At 45.0% G+C, this 17,045-nt stretch overlaps 1 protein-coding gene across 5 annotated transcripts in view; it reads left to right on the forward strand.

Annotated features, from left to right (window-relative positions):
• Positions 1-235: 235 nt before the first annotated feature.
• Positions 236-17,045, forward strand: part of LOC131677355 (5-hydroxytryptamine receptor 1-like) — a 167,564-nt gene continuing 150,754 nt past the window's right edge. For 2 of the 5 annotated variants that reach the window (XR_009303329.1, XM_058957113.1), the window contains exon 1: positions 240-993. The gene's annotated coding sequence lies outside the window, so the exon portion shown is untranslated. Of the gene's footprint in view, positions 994-12,387; positions 12,634-17,045 lie in introns of those variants that run through there. The other 3 variants (XR_009303330.1, XM_058957114.1, XM_058957115.1) reach the window with 3 other exon arrangements.

Genomic DNA, 17,045 nt, shown 5'->3' on the forward strand with positions numbered 1-17,045 from the left:
ATGTTATGAAATGAGCGCCGTTCGTCGCTCTGAGTGATCACGCCGCAAACACTCAATCTGCGGAGCGCCAATGTAAGAGAAGGAGAGAGAGAGAGATTGAAATCAAACCATCACGCGCAATCGTTCCGGCTGTTGTTGACGTAGTTGTTGTATTTGCTACTTTTGTGGCGGACTCTCATCGCACACCGGTAGGCCCACGACACGGTACGGCTGGTCGTGAGTTTAGTTTATCGCCAAGTTACCTCAGTCAGAAAACCCGCTGGGACTATCAGTACGGAAAAATACGTTCTCCTAGCGATAACGTATGTTCTGGTCGTGTTACGTCGTGTAAGACTATACGCGCGCGTCAGATTTCGCGAAGTATTTTACGTCTTTTCGTCGGAAGTTTCGTGCCCGCCTGACTGTTGTTTGACCGTCGTTTTTCGCCGTGCTTTTTGGAAGGATTGTTTCCGGCGGACTAGTGAGTGCGGCGGAAGTGAACACACACAAACACACATGACAAAACAGGTGCACTGGGTCGACTCCGACTAGATGCAGGGCAAGCTCTTGTGGTGCCATACAGTGACCGAGGAGGCAAAGAAACGACGTGAATGTGAAATACCTAGTGCGAAATTCTTGCTGAGGAATCCGAATGGTAATAGGTAGTTGCGCATCGGGGGTGCTCTTTTGTCACGCGCATCAGGGTGCAATTGCACATAAAACTGGGTGTAAAAAGTGTGACATTTTCGAGTGAATCGGAATGTGCTGACAACTGGCTGGGTGTCGGAGGGGGAGTGAAAATAGTGCAACGAAGAAGAAATTATAATCGACAGAAATCCGCTTTGCACATTAGTGTTGGATGAGAGTGCCGTTATACGATAAAAAAGGGGTTGTGAAGCTGAAGAGGGTTTAGTCGGGCAGTAGTGGAAACAGCAGCAGGAAAAATTGTTTTTGTTTTCAGTCTATTGGCAAGCAACGTCGGCCAGAGCTCTGCAAGGATCGAAAGAACAATTGGTACGTGACAGTGCGCACAGCGTGAATGCCGGAAGGTGTTAATTTTTAATTTCCTGTGCTTATCCGCCGTAAGGTTCTGCGGATATACAATTCTGAGAAAATTAATTAAACGCTTTCTGCACATTAGACCTAGTTCCAGTGAAAGTGGTTGACGGGTGGTTCTGCTTCGTTTGATGAAAATCTATTTTTATATCAAACAGTCCGTTTGGTGGGAACGCACGGTGGGACAGAAGGCTTAACCTAACATGGAACCGTTAGAATTTGCGGCTCTTATCTGGTGCGGAATTTAAAATGATTTATGCAACATTGGAGTTATTCATATATTGAATATTTTTGAATGAAACCCGTTTTAAAGAAGTACTATGAATCCGTTAGGAAAAGTGAACATTTGGCATCAAGCCAATGATTTTTTTCTAACCGATTCATAACGTTTCGTTAAGGGAAAGTATTTTGAATGAATCAGAAGAGATCCAAATGAAGTGTGCGGAGCGGCATCAAGACGACAGTGCGATGGTAGCCCGTACTGCTATGGAAAGAAATGCTTCAAAACGAGTACATTTGCTCAAAAGTCATTCAGTTGATGGACGGGTTTCTGAAAAATTCTGTGTACATGATATAGGAAAATACTATTCAACATGTTGACTTGATTCATGAACCATATTAGAAGCCATTGCTTGCTTTAATTTGTTCTGGAAACCCCTCTGGCAATGTCACTGGGAAATAGGTGTGATATTAGCATAGAAACTTGGCGAGTTCCTCGGGGGCACCAAGAACCATAATAGGTGGTCAATGCGTTCGAAGCTACCTTGATTGGTCCTTAGTGATCTAGGCCCGCAAATCGAAGTAATGTTGCACCCATTTTGATTTTTATTACTTCATTCGGACATCATGGTGTTACCAGTTTATACGAGAATTCGCTGTGTAACTGCACTCTTCAATCCGTAACTCCGGAGCCGGAAGTTGAATCAACTAGAAAGTTAATAGCAGCTTATGAGATGGCGTTATACCTTTGATTTGAAACTGAGTTTGCGTAAATCTTGTGTGAGTTCAAATGACATTCACATACATACATTTACATAAACTGGAGCCACGCAATAGACGGCGTTCAGCTTACTGGTGAAACGAGACGCTCAGTACGCTACGCAATACTTGTCTGAGCAGGCGGGCTCAGAGAACAGTATCAGAGCTAGATAGAGAGAGGAGCGCAAGGCAGCGTTTCGGGAAGCTAGGACCGTTTTAAAACGGAAGATCGAGCTTAGCAAGTTAGATTGTCATAAGGAACTGTGCTTAGAAGTAGACGAAAATTCCTGGAGCGGCGCGTACTGAGTCGTGACGGCAAAAATGAATGGCCCGTCGATACCAGCCAAAATTTGTCTGGGTAAGCTGAAGATAATCGTTGAGGGTCTCTTCCCGAAGCACGATCCAACTACCAGGCCATCGACACCGCACAGCGAAGTGGAAGGAGCAAACACGGACGATCGGTAAGCGACTGACGATGATCTTGTAGAAGCATCAAAGCGACTGAAACCAAATAAAGCCTTCGGTCCTAATGGAATACCAAACGTTGTACTGAAAGCAGCGATCCTGGCATACCCAGGCATGTTCAGGATGGTGTTGCTGAAGTGTCTAGATGAAGCCGATCCGGCCTCCTATAGGGCTAAATTTTTGCTAGATACACTCGGAAAACTTCTGGAAAGAATCATTCTTGACAGGCTGACAAAATGCATGGAGGATAAGCGTGGACTGTCCAAGATGCAATACGGTTTTCGCAAAGAAGTATCGACAGTGTAGGTAATTCTGACAGTGCTTGAGAGTACCGTAAAGGCATCTAAACAGAAGCGAAGGGGAGATCAATACTGCACTAAGGACACCGTAAACGTGAAGAATGCATTCAACAGCGCCATCTGGAGAACCATCGCCGTAGCGCTTCACAGAATTAGGGTCCCCGATTATCTATGCCGGATCCTGAAGAGCAGAATGCTGTTGTACGAGACGAACCAAAGGCAGAACTGCATGCGAGTGACAGCGGGGTTCCATTCTCGGTCCAACTCTTTGGAACGGGATGTATGATGGGGTCTTAGTACTGCGGCTACCCGAGAAAGTGAAAATCGTAGAGTTCACTAGCATTAATAGGTTAGAAGACTTGAGACAATAGACGCGATCGAGAATTGGATGAACGGGGTCAAGCTGCAGATAGCTCACTACGGGCCGGAGGTGTTTTTGGTCAGCAACAGCAAAGCGGTTCAACGGATACATATCGACGTCGAAGGGAACGTGATTGCATCGAAGCGTGCACTGAAGCAATCGGGAATGATAATCGACGACCGGTTGAGCTTCAACAATCACATCGATTACGCCAGCAAAAAATTGGCGACTGTAACTAACGCAATAGCGGGGATCATGTCAAACGTCTGCGGCCCGAGAAGCAGCACGAGACGTCTGCTATCTAGTGTTTCGGTATCGATACTGCGATATGGGATTCCCGCCTGGTGTGTGGTGCTGGAAACCAAGCGGAACTACGAAAAGCTGAACAGGGCGTTCCGGCTAGTGGCCATACAAGTCGCGATCGCGTACAGAACAATAGGTTTGTTCCAGTACCAGGAGCAACTGGAAGTACTTCGGAGAAAATCGTTCGTGTACTCTCTTCTTCTCTTTTTTCTTGTTCTGGTAGCAAACTGGGGCAAAAAGGAGCAAGTATTTTTTGCTCCTGTTTGCTCCGGAGTAATTTCCATGTACTGGAACAAACCTTAATATCATCGGAGGCTGTATGCGTTATCGCCGGGATGATCCCCTTCTGCATCACCCTGGCTAAAAATATAGAATGCTACAATCAGAAAAACACTAGGAACGTGAGGATGATGGTAAGAATCGATTCGATGGCGAGGTGGCAGCAGGAATGGAATAATGCGGAGGAGGGTTAATACATGCAATTCTTCCGATAACATCACAGTGTCAGTTGATTAATTACTTTAAAATCAATTAGACAATCCACAATTCCACATCAAACGCGGTCGCCCGATGGGAACTCATCATGGACTTCAACATTTCTGCAGAAAACTGCGCCATCACCCACGGCTGCTGCACCCACCACCTAGCAACCTCCAGACCAATCGACCTCAACAATATCGCCGTCCCTTTCCGGAAGGAACCCGTCATCCTCGGAATCACCCTCAACAGAAAACTAACGATAATGCCCAACTTGCAACGTCTTTAAAAGGACTGCGAAAGCAGAAAACGGATGGTCCGCATTATCTGCTCCAGCTATCCCCAAAACAACCGCAGAACAGCACTGAATTTCGGACGATCCCTAATACACAGTAAAATCTTCTGTGGGATCAAACTGACGTGCAGAAACCTGGAGGGGCTCTCCACTATACTCGGGCCATTATACAACGTGGCGGTGCGGATAGCTTCCGGGTTACTACCGAGCACTCCTGCAGAAGCAGCCTGCGTCGAGGCCGGAATATTATCCTGCCATTGGAAAGCCGCCAGGGTATCTTTCAAACCTCGAGAAGACATCAGCTGACGAATGCCCCCTAATTATCTTCGCGGCCAACAAACATCAGGAATTCACCAACAAGTCCCTTGCACCCATTGCCTGGCTGCACCGTCTAAGACTGCGGACCTGGGACAGCCCTGGACCGAACATAGTCCAACGATTTTCTCACCCCCCAGCAGCATTGTGGCAAAATACAGGGAAACTGTCAACCGTAGATACCAGCGACACACCTGCACCTATGGCACCGAGGCAGACGATGGCGTCGGAGCGGAATCAGAAACTCTGATGGGCTAACAGGGAGTCTTGGCAGCTCTCGCCCTCGAAACATCTACACGCCCTTTGGTAAAGGTAATCGAGGGCCACCGAGACCCACTAGTCGCCCTATGCTAGGTCCCTGGCCACAGCGGTATCAAAGGAAACACCCAACACGGTTCAGGGTGGGGCACATCAAAGTGATTTACGAGCACACCATCTCCAGTGTCCATCACCAGGTTGCGAATCCTGCCACACCCGCCTGCTCGTCGAGAACCTCCTCTGCAACTGCCAGGAGCTCGAGGACAGTCGGCGATAATACGGTGTGGCGGGATCTATACGGGGCATACTAGCCAACGTCCCTGTCCGGGAGGAGGTAATCCTCCTATTTCTGAAAGACACTGGCATATGCGACCAAATATAAACCAACACACCAACAAAGCTATGTGGACGCTACACCACGCATTCTGGAGCACTCAATTACCATCGAAGTTGACAGAGCAACACCTAAACGACCATCATCACGCACCACCTATTGGCCACTCTTCCGCACCACCCCGGCTTTAGGGAGGTCGCCCATGTCCCTACCCCGAAGCACTTGCTCGACACCCAGAGGGGTAACCCTTTTGCTATTCCGCTTCGGCGCTGGAAAGATTGCACAAGGCGAGACACATTGGTGAACGGCTCACAGATATAAGAATTGATAAGTTCCCGCAACGCCCCCTTCCGTTACCCCAGTGCATCGTCCACGACCAACGTGGTCCGAATTCCATAGCTAAGCTACTCACTCAACATATTAGTGGGACTGGATCCAAGGATGTTTAGTAGATCCGGAAGAATCACGTCTACCGTTTTTTGTAGAAATTTTGGAAGAATGTTATCAGTGCCAGGGGGATTTGTAGGGTTGGTAGCCCATTTAATTTGATATGGTGTGGAAATCTGACAGATCAATTTTTGTAATGCCTCACACATCCCGTTAGGACGGAGTCCATAATAATCCTGAGTTGTCGAATTCTCGTCCTTCGCAACCTACCAAGGAAAGTGGGTGTTCATTTCTACATCCAATGCTTCACTATTGAACGATCGCCTTTCACTTGCCCTAGGCCATTTATGTGACCCTTTGATAAGACTTTTTAAAAGCGAACCGCCTCTGTAAAGTTTCTGATGTCACAAAACTCGCGCATTGATAGTTTTTTGGCCTTTTTCAGCTCAGCGTTGTAGTTGGTAAGAGCGGCCCTGTAGTTTGACCAGTTACCAGTAATCTTCGCTTTATTGAACAGGCGCCTAGCTTCCTTCCTAAGTATTGGTAGATGCTAGAAGAGGGCAACTGTCATTTCAGGCGGTTATGATCCACTTTTATGGGTCGTTTGACGCATTATCCAGATCTGCTGCTGTTCCCACCGAAAAAAAAAATTTCAAGGAATTTGTTACGTAATAGAGGAGGGGGGGGGGGGTGAAATTTGTGACAATTTGTTACATGTGGGGAAAGGGAGTCAATTTTGGGCAATTTTTGCGTTACGTACTTTATGAATTGTCCCTTTTCGGCTGGTCCAGGTGTGAGCAGAATACACACTAATTTGCATCTATGGCGAACATTATGTGTATGATCCGTGTAGGTTCGTCGGAAACGTGCCACCTTTTTATCTTTTCCGGCATTTGAGTGCTGCACAACGTGAGGTCTAGTACTTCGCTTCTAACTGGTTTTACAAATGTAAACGGCGCCGGCGGTTGAGTGGTAAGCGTGACCGCCACTCATTTCAGTTGGCCTGGGTTCAATTCCAGCCGAGGTCGCTGAGATTTTTCTGAGGTGAAAAAATCTTTGGTCACGTCTTCCTTCGGAAGAAAAGTAAAGCCGCTGGTTCCCTGTCTATGAGTTGATAGATCGTTATCTATTCCAGATAGTGGAGTCACCTCTCTGGCGTCGGTAAAGAAGAAGTAAAATCCAACTTCTATGCTTACTAACAAATATCCTCCTCCCGTGATACTTGTGGAGTACGCAGTAGTATATATGGCCTCTAGCAAAAACAAGTATCCGACTAAACTTTCTTTTCCTTTCCTTCCGCGATGTTCGGGCCTGGCCGGCATCGGTATTGATCAATAACGCTTTAGGGTTACCAGGAGTTGCACATTGATAGATGTTTCGCTATTGCCAAGCATAATTATCTACTTATTTCCTGTGGAACTTCAGCTAGTCCAGATCGATAACGTAGTAGCAGCCAGGGGTGGTCGCACAAGCTCAAGCTCTAACTGGTTTCACAAATGTAGGTACAACTCCCTTGTTACATACATTGACATCATTTGACGAAAGTTATTCTAGTAGGTACTCACCTCTAGTATTTATATCCCTGTAACCCCAAATTGTGTAATGTGCAGTGGCATCACATCCAATGATAAAAGGGATTGTTTATGCTTCTGCAGTACTTTATAAGGGCAACGAGATTAGAAGGTGGTATCCACATCGCCTGGGAAGTAGCCAGATGCGATCACAATCTCCTGCTTGCCCCTAGCTGCCGGTGCCTCCTGGAGAGAATTTTATTGCTCCTTTTATCAAAATTGAAGCTCTTGGAGTTGTCTGGTCTTTACAGCATACCAACTTTTGAACTGAGGAAATTAATCCAAAGGTTTTGTGTTTATTTACCCACGGCTCCTGTATAAGAGCGATATCTATATCCGGGCAAGGACGCTTGTGGCACCTTTCCGTGATGAAAGTTCGCTTAGAATACTGCTATTTTTTGTGTTTTTCTGCCGTCGATTTTTGGGGTCAATACTTCGTTCCCTATCCCTACCTCTCCGAGGTGCCAGCTGGGGTACGAGTAACCATAGGAAAGACCGGGTAACCAACCCCCGGTGGGACCATGGTCGTATGCTGACAGGGAAAGGGGGCTCCTCTTTTTGGAGGGTGAGTCCATCCGAGCGTCTATTCCCTATGTTAGAGACCGCTCAAAACAGCGTCTGTTCTCCATGTTAGGGGCGGCTGATGTATCGTCCTCGTATCAGCGTAGGACTCTAAACAGAGCTGACACGATGGTCCTCCGGCGAGACAGGGGGTTAGGGAAGGCCCAACAAGCCGCCCTGGAAAACTAACCGTTACGAACAATGCAGAAGAAAATACGAATCGGAACAATCGGCAAATACCTACGCGACAAAATAAGGACTACGCTTGGAAACTTGGAACATGGAACTGCAGGTCACTCTGCTTTCCAGCTTTCTATAGAATAATCTACGTCGAACTCCAACCACGCAACTTTGAAGTCGTAGCACTGCAGGAACTTTGCTTGACAGGACAAAAGGTATGGAAAAGCGGGTTTTGTAGTGCTGGGTAGAATGCATCAACGCATGATTGGATGGACTCCGATCAACGCAAGGATGATCAAAGGCCGTTTCTTCAACTATAGCATCATCAACGTACACTGCCCACACGATGGGAGACGCGACGACGAGAAGGAAGCGTTCTATGCGAAGCTGGAGGAGGTGTACGATGGCTGTTCGCAACGGGACGTGAAAACCGCAAGTACTACTGCAGTGCGAATATAGATTCGGACCAGTCTACTTTCTACTTCTGCCGCAGTCAGACGTACAATCGAGCCAAGTGAACAACAGGCCTCTCGATCTAGTGTGCATTGTCTCGAGAACAAAGGAAATATCGGATTATTCTTGTCATCATGAGTAAAGTTGACGAAAAAGCTCTACTCCGACCCAACGCAGCGGTCGTTGACTTTAAATTTTGTTTAAAACGACCGAGTTTTAGTGAAGTGGAATACCTTCTGAAGGTAAAAATGCAACTTAGGCTTGCGGAAGTCTTGTACCTTCAGTATCATCATCTTCGCAATGTAGTGTTAATATCATTCAGCACGTTAGCACAAGCCGAGCGTTTCGTTTTGAAGAACAATTTAAAACACGTGGTTGAAAGTGACTACGTTGGAATTAAGATTCCCGTATACATTGAGAATGATTATATAGATGTAAGGTTGTATGACCTATCACCTCGTACCCCTCCTGAGCCAATTGCAAAATGCATGTCGAAATACGGAGAAGTAGAATCTGTTACACCTGATACTTGGAGAAACTTCTTCCCGGGTACTCCTAACGGCGTTTTTGTAGTGAGGATGCGGGTCGAAAGGCCTATACCCTCCTACTTGGAAATAAAACTCAATACTCACGGAACTACAATTATGCAAACTACGCTATGCACCCATGAGGGGCAAACTCCTACGTGCAAGTATTGTAATCAGACAGCTCATCATGGACAACCTTGCGCGGAAGATGCAGAGGAAAATGCATCTCAACCGATTGCCAACTCATCTACGGCAAACCAACCTAAAACAGAGTTTTCAATACCAATGCCTGAATCACAAACGGTGGCCAAATTTGTGGCAGCTGTTCAGACCATTATGACAACCGCAAAAGAATCATGCAGCACCCCAAAAGCAACTGTAAGCAACATCGGCAACGAATGCAGTAACAATGACGACGGATTTACACTGATCAACAATAAGTGCAAGAAGCAAGGGAGAGCATCTGATCCCGGACACCAAGCCAGCTTCGACCGGGACGTGAAAAAGAAGGGAGAATTAAATGACCCCCCTGACACTGTTTGCCAACAGACCTCGCGAAAAAAGGTCTCCGCTCGCAATAAAAAGTTGCGCGCACGAGATCCAATTAATTAATTCTTATTTGTGTTTTTATTTTTACATGTATTGTAAACGTATAAAAGATCCATGGCTCCGTTAAGCTACCGCTATGAGCCGTGTCAAATAAACGAATTAAAAAAAAAATAGATTCGGACCATTACCTAGTTGCAGTATGCATGCGCTGAAAATTCGGAGTCGGACGACAAGGCCCAACATCGCGCAACTTCGGGACACCGGGGTTGACCAAGACTACGCACAGCGGCTGGAAGCAGCACTACCCACGGAAGAACAGCTGGGCGCAGCTACTCTTGACGATGGCTGGAGGGAGATCCGTTCCGCCATTGGAAGTACTGGTATAGCGGTACTAGGTACAGCGATTCCGAATCCAAAAAACGACTGTTTCGATGACGAATGTAAGCAGTTAATAGAGGAGAAGAATGCAGCACGGGCGAGGATACTGCAGCACGGAACGAGACAGAATGTGGAGCGACACAAACAAGCACGGAACAGGCAAATCTCGGTCCTCCGGAGAAAGCATCGCCAACAGGAGGAACGAGATCACGAAGCGATGGAACAACTGTACCGCGTTAACGACACACGAAAGTTCTACGAGAAGCTGAACAGTTCGCGCAAAGGCTATGTGCCGCAAGCCGATATGTGCAGGGACTTAGACGGCAACCTTCTTACGAACGAGTGTGAGGTGATTGAGAGATGGAAGCAGTACTATCACGAGCACCTCAACGGTGAAGCAACTGAGGACGAAGGCGGTATGGCAACGAATCTTGGAGCACGCGCAGAAGACGATAGGCAGCCGGCCCCTGATCCTGCTAGAAGTTAAGGAGGAGATCGGTCGGCTGAAAAACAACAAAGCTGCCGGGGTAGATCAACTACACAGCGAGTTATTAAAATACGGCGGTGAAACACTGGCATGAGCGCTGCACTAGGTAATCGCCAAAATTTGGGAGGAGGAAACTCTTCTGGAGGAGTGTATGGAGGGTGTCGTTTGCCCAATCTACAGAAAGGGTGACAAGTTGGATTGCTGCAACTACCGCGCGATCATAATACTTAGCACCGCCTACAAGGTCCCAAAATCTTTGCCGTCGATAGTCAGCTTTTGCAAGGGAGTTCATGGGGCACTACCACTACCAGGATTCATGAGCACCCCCACGGACCAAATATTCGCGATTCGGCAGGTTCTGCAGAAATGCCGTGAATACAACGTGCCCACACATCGTTTGTTCATCGATTTCAAATCGGCATATGACACAATCGATCGAGATCAGCTATGGCAGATAATGCACGAGAACGGTTTTCCGGATAAGGTAACACGATTAGTCAAAGCGACGATGGATCAGGTGATATGCGTTGTTCGAGTATCAGAGACACTCTCGAGTCCCTTTGAATCTCGAAGAGTCTATCTTGCCTGCTGTTCAACGTTGCGTTAGAAGGTGTAATAAGGAAAGCTGGGATAGACACGAGTGGAACGATCTTCAGGAAGTCCGTCCAGATTCTTGGCTTCGCCGACGACATTGCCATTATATTACTTTGAGGCGATGTCGGAAACGTACATCAGACTGAAGGCTGAAGCCAGCAGGATTGGACTTGCCACCAACGTTTCGAAGACAAAATACATGAGAGGAAGAGGTTCTAGAGACGACAATGTGAACCTCCCATCCCGAGTTCGGATGGACGGTGACGAACTCAAGATGGTCGACGAATTCATGTATTGGGGCTCACTGGTAATCGCCGACAATGATACCAGCAGAGAAATTCAGAGACGGATCTTGGCGGTAAATCGTGCCTACTCGAACAAAATTAGCCGCCGCACGAAGTTGATTACCTACAAGACGCTGATTAGACCGGTGGTCCTCTACGGCCTCGAGACCTGGACTATGCTCGCGGAGGACCAACGTGCCCTTGGAGTTTTCGAACGAAAGGTGTTACGTACCATCTGTGGTGGCGTGCAGATGGAGGACGGAACATGGCGCAAGCGAATGAACCATGAGTTGCATCAGCTACTGGAAGAACCATCCATCGCGCATACCGCAAAAAATAGGACGTTTGTGGTGGGTTGGGCATGTCGTAAGAATGTCGGACGACCACGCGGTGAAGATGGTTCTTGAGGGCCATATAGAGGACGATCTGCGGACCCTTCGAAGACTGCGAGGCTGTCGACAAGCAGCAATGAACCGAGTGGAGTGGAGGCGGCTTCTGCATACAGTAAGAGACAACAAGGATCTAGTCTGAATGATGAATGATTTCGTTTCCTTTATTGTGCCGACGGCTAGTTGCAGACTGTGTACTGTGCGACGTTCCAGTGGCCATCTTCGGCCCAATATTTGCTTCGGCTCTTGACGTTCCTCTTCTTGCGTATCAGTTTGTGAGCCGAATACGGTAGGGTGCTCTACCGCTTTGAGGACCGTGCTGCTCTTCGCGACCCTCCAGTGTTTTGCGGAGAAATTGTCGTTCTGGATCTGCACTAGGCGGAGGATGTTCTCATCGGACTTGTCGATGCTGTCGGGAAAATACCCGATGAAACGATCTTAGATCGAATCAACGATTTTTAGTCGCGCCCACCCGAGTAGAGTCAGAAGAGATAAACAAGACATAATCAGTTGATATGTAACGTCTCATTGACTGCCCAATTAGTTCTACACACTACTACTAGCACCGAAGCGAAGACGTAACTGGATGAAAACAGGCTATTTGAAAAAATATTAGGAAATGCTTTGTCGACGTCACTAAAGAAATATAGATCTGCTACTTTTTTCTGGAAAAACAATAATATCGGTAGAGTAGAACGCATCCGAAAGGATAATAAGGTTTGTTCCAGTACCCTTGGAAACTGAAAACAATTCTAAATAAAAAGGTTCACTCTTTCTTCTTCTGATTGTAAAAGAAAATATTTTTTCTACTTCTGTTTTCTCTGGAACAACTGGTAGCTAGAAGCAAGTACTGGAACAAACCTACGTTTGGCCGTTAAAGACGGCCTAGAGCTGCTTTATTTATTTACAGAACCACTTTCAACGTAATCATGATAATCGTCTACGTTAGACGCTAACCGAGGGAGTACCTAAACAACGCTACGAGGTAACTCAAGCAGTCAACAGATCCGATCTCGTTCGAGACCATCACCATGCTTGAGCGCGTAGATGCTGGCGGAGGTGGTAAAAGAGTGCAAGTGACGACACAGATGGCACTAACAGGCGCGCGTTGCGGCTCGCGTTGTCAACGCACGGCACCTACCACCGGTCGGAGGTGTGTACCGGTTTGTTTGTTCGTTTCGTTGTTTATTTTTATAAGAGGAAAATGGTCAGATTTAATAAATTTTCAACCGGTACGATGGCAGTTGAAAAAACACAGTCCCGGCACCCGGCTTTTGGATATCCGCTCTGGTTTGTTTACTGCTGGACTGGTGTGAATCGAATGGAACTTAATTTTAATTAAGAATTGAACATCTAATAATTGGATGGTAACTTAAACAGCTATTATCCGAGGTCCGAGATCATAAAGTCCGATTTGACATCATACTTGTTTCAAAGTGATACAGAGATATAGTCTAAAGCCCAACTAGTTATTCACAAATTTAAGAGAGTTAAAACTGCCATGCAAAAAGTCATGGAAAACCGTACCGGATTGCAGCTGAGTATTTGTCGGAAGTTAACAGACGAGTATGGGCGTGAAAAAGTAAACTGGTTGGTCGGTTTGTTTGGCGGTACCTATTGGAAAATGAATTGACGGCACAGCCGCATCCGTGGTAGCGAATCGGACACTGATAAATGATCAGCAGCTGGCATGGAAATGTTGCCACATAGCGTTAGGAAATGTCCTTTTTTAATGTAGAATACATTTAAGCTTTCAATATAGGGGTCCCGTTTCAAAATATCGGCTGCGGCACCGCGTCAGATTTTGAACGTTAATAACTTTTATCATACTTAACAGAATGATTTGATTTTTAGGCCAATTTGTTGAAAATATGTTCCTCTATGCTGTATTAAAATTTTAAGTATGTATAACATGCACTAATAACAAAAAATTGTGTTTTGAAAAATCTTTCGAAAACGACTCGGAAAAGTGAAAATTTTCAGCCCATCCCGCACAGAGCCGTCAAAATGGTGGACCAACCGAACAATAAAATAATGAAAAGTTTATATATAGGTCCACTACATGTTTGTTTTATGATTATTCGTATTTGGTTGCTTGACGAGAGCAGTTAGTGGGGGAAAGACGGCATACTCCTTTGGTTAGGCCATTAGAAGCCGGACGGAAAGGAAAGGCTCACGCACGGCACGAGAACGAGCGAGAAAGCGATAGTAGTGCATATTAGCGCGATTATATAAATATCTGTCGGTCGGTTTTTCTCATTCGTATTCGTTCAAGTACTAGCAAGCAGCCAGTCCACCGAAGTAAAGCAGTTGGCAATGACGACGGTCCGAAAAAGTGCCCCAGCTACTGGTGACTCATCGGAACTGTCGCCCTGCAAGAATTTCGCCCCAACTAAAGGGCAACTAATCTGTAGGCTATCGTTCCAGAGTCTATATAAGAAATACGATGTGTGGAACGAAAGAAAGAGAATTTAAATTATCCTCTCTCGCTCGTTTTCGTGCACTGCTTTTCCATTCCTTTCTGCTGCTAATACCATCATAACTTAAACGAATGTGCATGTTCCCCCACCATCTCATGGCCAGTGTTGCCACAATTGCATGTTGCTATTACACTTTGAATTATTTTATCGATCCTCTCTAGTATTGATAAAATATAGAACGTGCAAAGTACACTAGTCGCATGCTTTTATTCGAACTTTTTGGCAGCCTCCGTTGATTAACTGCATAAATCGATTTGTTTGTGCAGCTCCTTGCTAGTAGCAAACTAAATAGCCTTTATCAGCGCTAACAAATAACACAAAAGAATTTAAATTTGTGAAAATATTTTCCTTCCTTCTTTTCAAATCTGTAACATTCTTTGAAAATATTGTTTGAATGTTGTTATTGAAAAACTGAACATGCAAGTTTGCTAGCACTGGCCACTACATTGAAGGCGATGGAAAGACAGAATATTCGTTTTGGTTATGCTAGTATTGGTAGCCGAACGGAAAGGAAAGGCGCAGGAATGGAACGAAAACGAGCGAGAGAGCGATAGTAGTGCTTTCTCGTGTGTTTATATATGAATATTGGTCAGTCGGTTTTTCTCATCATTCGTATTCGTTCAAGCACTAGCAAGCAGCCAGTCCACCGAAGGAAAGCAGTTGGCAATGGCGATGGACGGAAACAGTGCCCCAGCTACTGGTGACTCATCGGAACTGTCGCCCTGCAAGAATTTCGCCCCAACTAAAGGGCAACTAATCTGTAGGCTATCGTTCCAGCGTCTGGTTCGTGAGATTGTACAGGACTGCAAAGTCGAGCTACGCTTACAAACCTCAGTCGTAATGATGCCCCGAGAAGCCAACGATGCCTACTGGTTCGAGAATGCAAAATAGTGCGCCTGGTTTGTTCGAGAATGCAAAATACTGCACCAAACGCATAACTTTCAGGCCAAATATATTAAACTGGCTCACCGTGTCGCGGGGAGTGCGTCTGAATTATGCTCCCGCAATAAAACAATAAACGGTTCTTTTCAGGACCAATTAATTGTGTTCTAATAAGAGTTAAACTGAAATATCCATTTGAGGTGTTTAACAATTTTCAGCAAGTAGGTTAGAAATACGATATGTGGATAGAAAGAGAATTTAAATTATCCTCGCTCGTTTTCGCGCACTGCTTTTCCATTCCTTTCTGCTGCTAATACATCATAAATTAAACGAATGTGCGTGTTCCCCACCATCCCATGGCCAGTGTTGCCACAATTGCATGTTGCTATTACACTTTGAATTTTTTTTTCGATTCTCTCTAGTGTTGATAAAATATAGAACGTGCAAAGTACACTAGTCGCGTGCTTTTATTCGAACTTTTTGGCAGCCTCCTTTGATTAACTGCATAAATCATTAGATTTAAATTAACGTCTCGAAGTGAAGTCACGATGCTCCGGTTATGTCACAGACATTACCCACCCATCTTTTTTTAGTTTAGTAGAGCGAATACGAATTACTATCGCTCTCTCGCTTGCTCGTTTTCGGGCCATGTTCCTTTTCATTCTTTCCTGCTATTAATACTAGCATAATCAAAACGAATGTGCGTCTTCCCACCATCCATTTAGTGAGCAGTGTTGCCAAACGCATTTTCAGTTTTTCATCAATAACATTTCAACAATATTTTCAAAGAATGCTGTAGATTCGAAAAAAAGAAAAATAGTTGGTGATGGAAAAGAATTCCCAATTAGAATTTTTAACCATAATTATAACGAATCATTTGAAAATTTCACATGCAAACGTAATTTCGTTGCATATCATTAGATTTGGATTAACGTCACAAGTGTAGTTACGACACTCCAGTTATGTCGCAGACATTACCCACCCATCTTTTAATGTAGAATATTTAGTCTAGAAATCAGAATGTTCCAATGGTCGTTTCAGGCAACTTCAACATAGATGTTTCAAAACAAGAGAATTTGAAATTTGTTTATTTTATGAATGAATGTTTCAAGCTTCGTTTGATCTCTGATCCATCACAAGCAACTACACTTGCAGGCACATGCATTGATCTTGTATTTGTCAAAAACGTCAATGCAGAAACCCGAAGATATATTTCGTACTTTTCATATCACAGACCAATACTTTTTTTAATTGATCCAGTGGTTTAATTTCAAATGTAAACAACGCTTGAAAAATTATAACCGGTTGACGACCTACACCTACACCAATCATGTCAGAATCACCTCCTGGACAACAGCTAAGCCCGGAAATAGTAAGAAGTCAGAAGCATCCAACGAAAATCGAAGCCAGCGCATCTCCCCACCAAGGCCAACAACGCCAACAAAAACGGTCCTTGTCAGGACCACCATCATTTTTGTAAAGAATAATTTGAAATATTCCTCGCCCAAATCACCTTTTGTCCGAAAATTCCAATGAATATCAACATATTTGAAGAACGTGTTCCTTATGTATTCTACATCTCTCCGGTTATGTCGCAGACATTACCCACCCATCTTTTTCGGCACACACGACTAATGAGTTCACTGGCAGTGTCACGTGTTGAATCTGGATATGTTTTTGTATAACGATATACATTAGAACAGGTGTTGGGGTACAGGAGATAGGATGTTGGTTTTATAAACCTGTCATATGTTAGGGTCCTAACCGGGATTGTGTGAGTGAAATTGTTCTGTACGGAAAAAATTGTTGCAAACAGAAGGACAGAATTCCGTATGAAAATTGTGCTACAAAAACTGCTTTCTTCCGTCACAAGATTATTGCTATTTTCGGAAATAATTCTGAAACGAAAAATTATATCGAAATGAACATGCAATAATCGGTGTTGTTAGTACTTAGACTATCAGGAGCTAAACTATCCCGAGTTCTTCTTCTATTTTAAACAGTAAAATATCAGTTTTAGCGATTTTGCGATTTACAAGAGTATTCCTATCCTATCTCATAAACAAATTTCATGTACAGCATCTACTTAACCAGGTCAGTTTTACAGCACAGCATAAAGCCTGCAGCGCACACTTTACGGCCCTCTGCTATAAACACCACATATATCGCTCATTCTACTTGGATAACAAAAATAAAAAAAAAC

The sequence above is a fragment of the Topomyia yanbarensis genome, chromosome 1 (assembly GCF_030247195.1).
Source record: "Topomyia yanbarensis strain Yona2022 chromosome 1, ASM3024719v1, whole genome shotgun sequence".
Taxonomy (NCBI): Eukaryota; Metazoa; Arthropoda; class Insecta; order Diptera; family Culicidae; genus Topomyia; species Topomyia yanbarensis.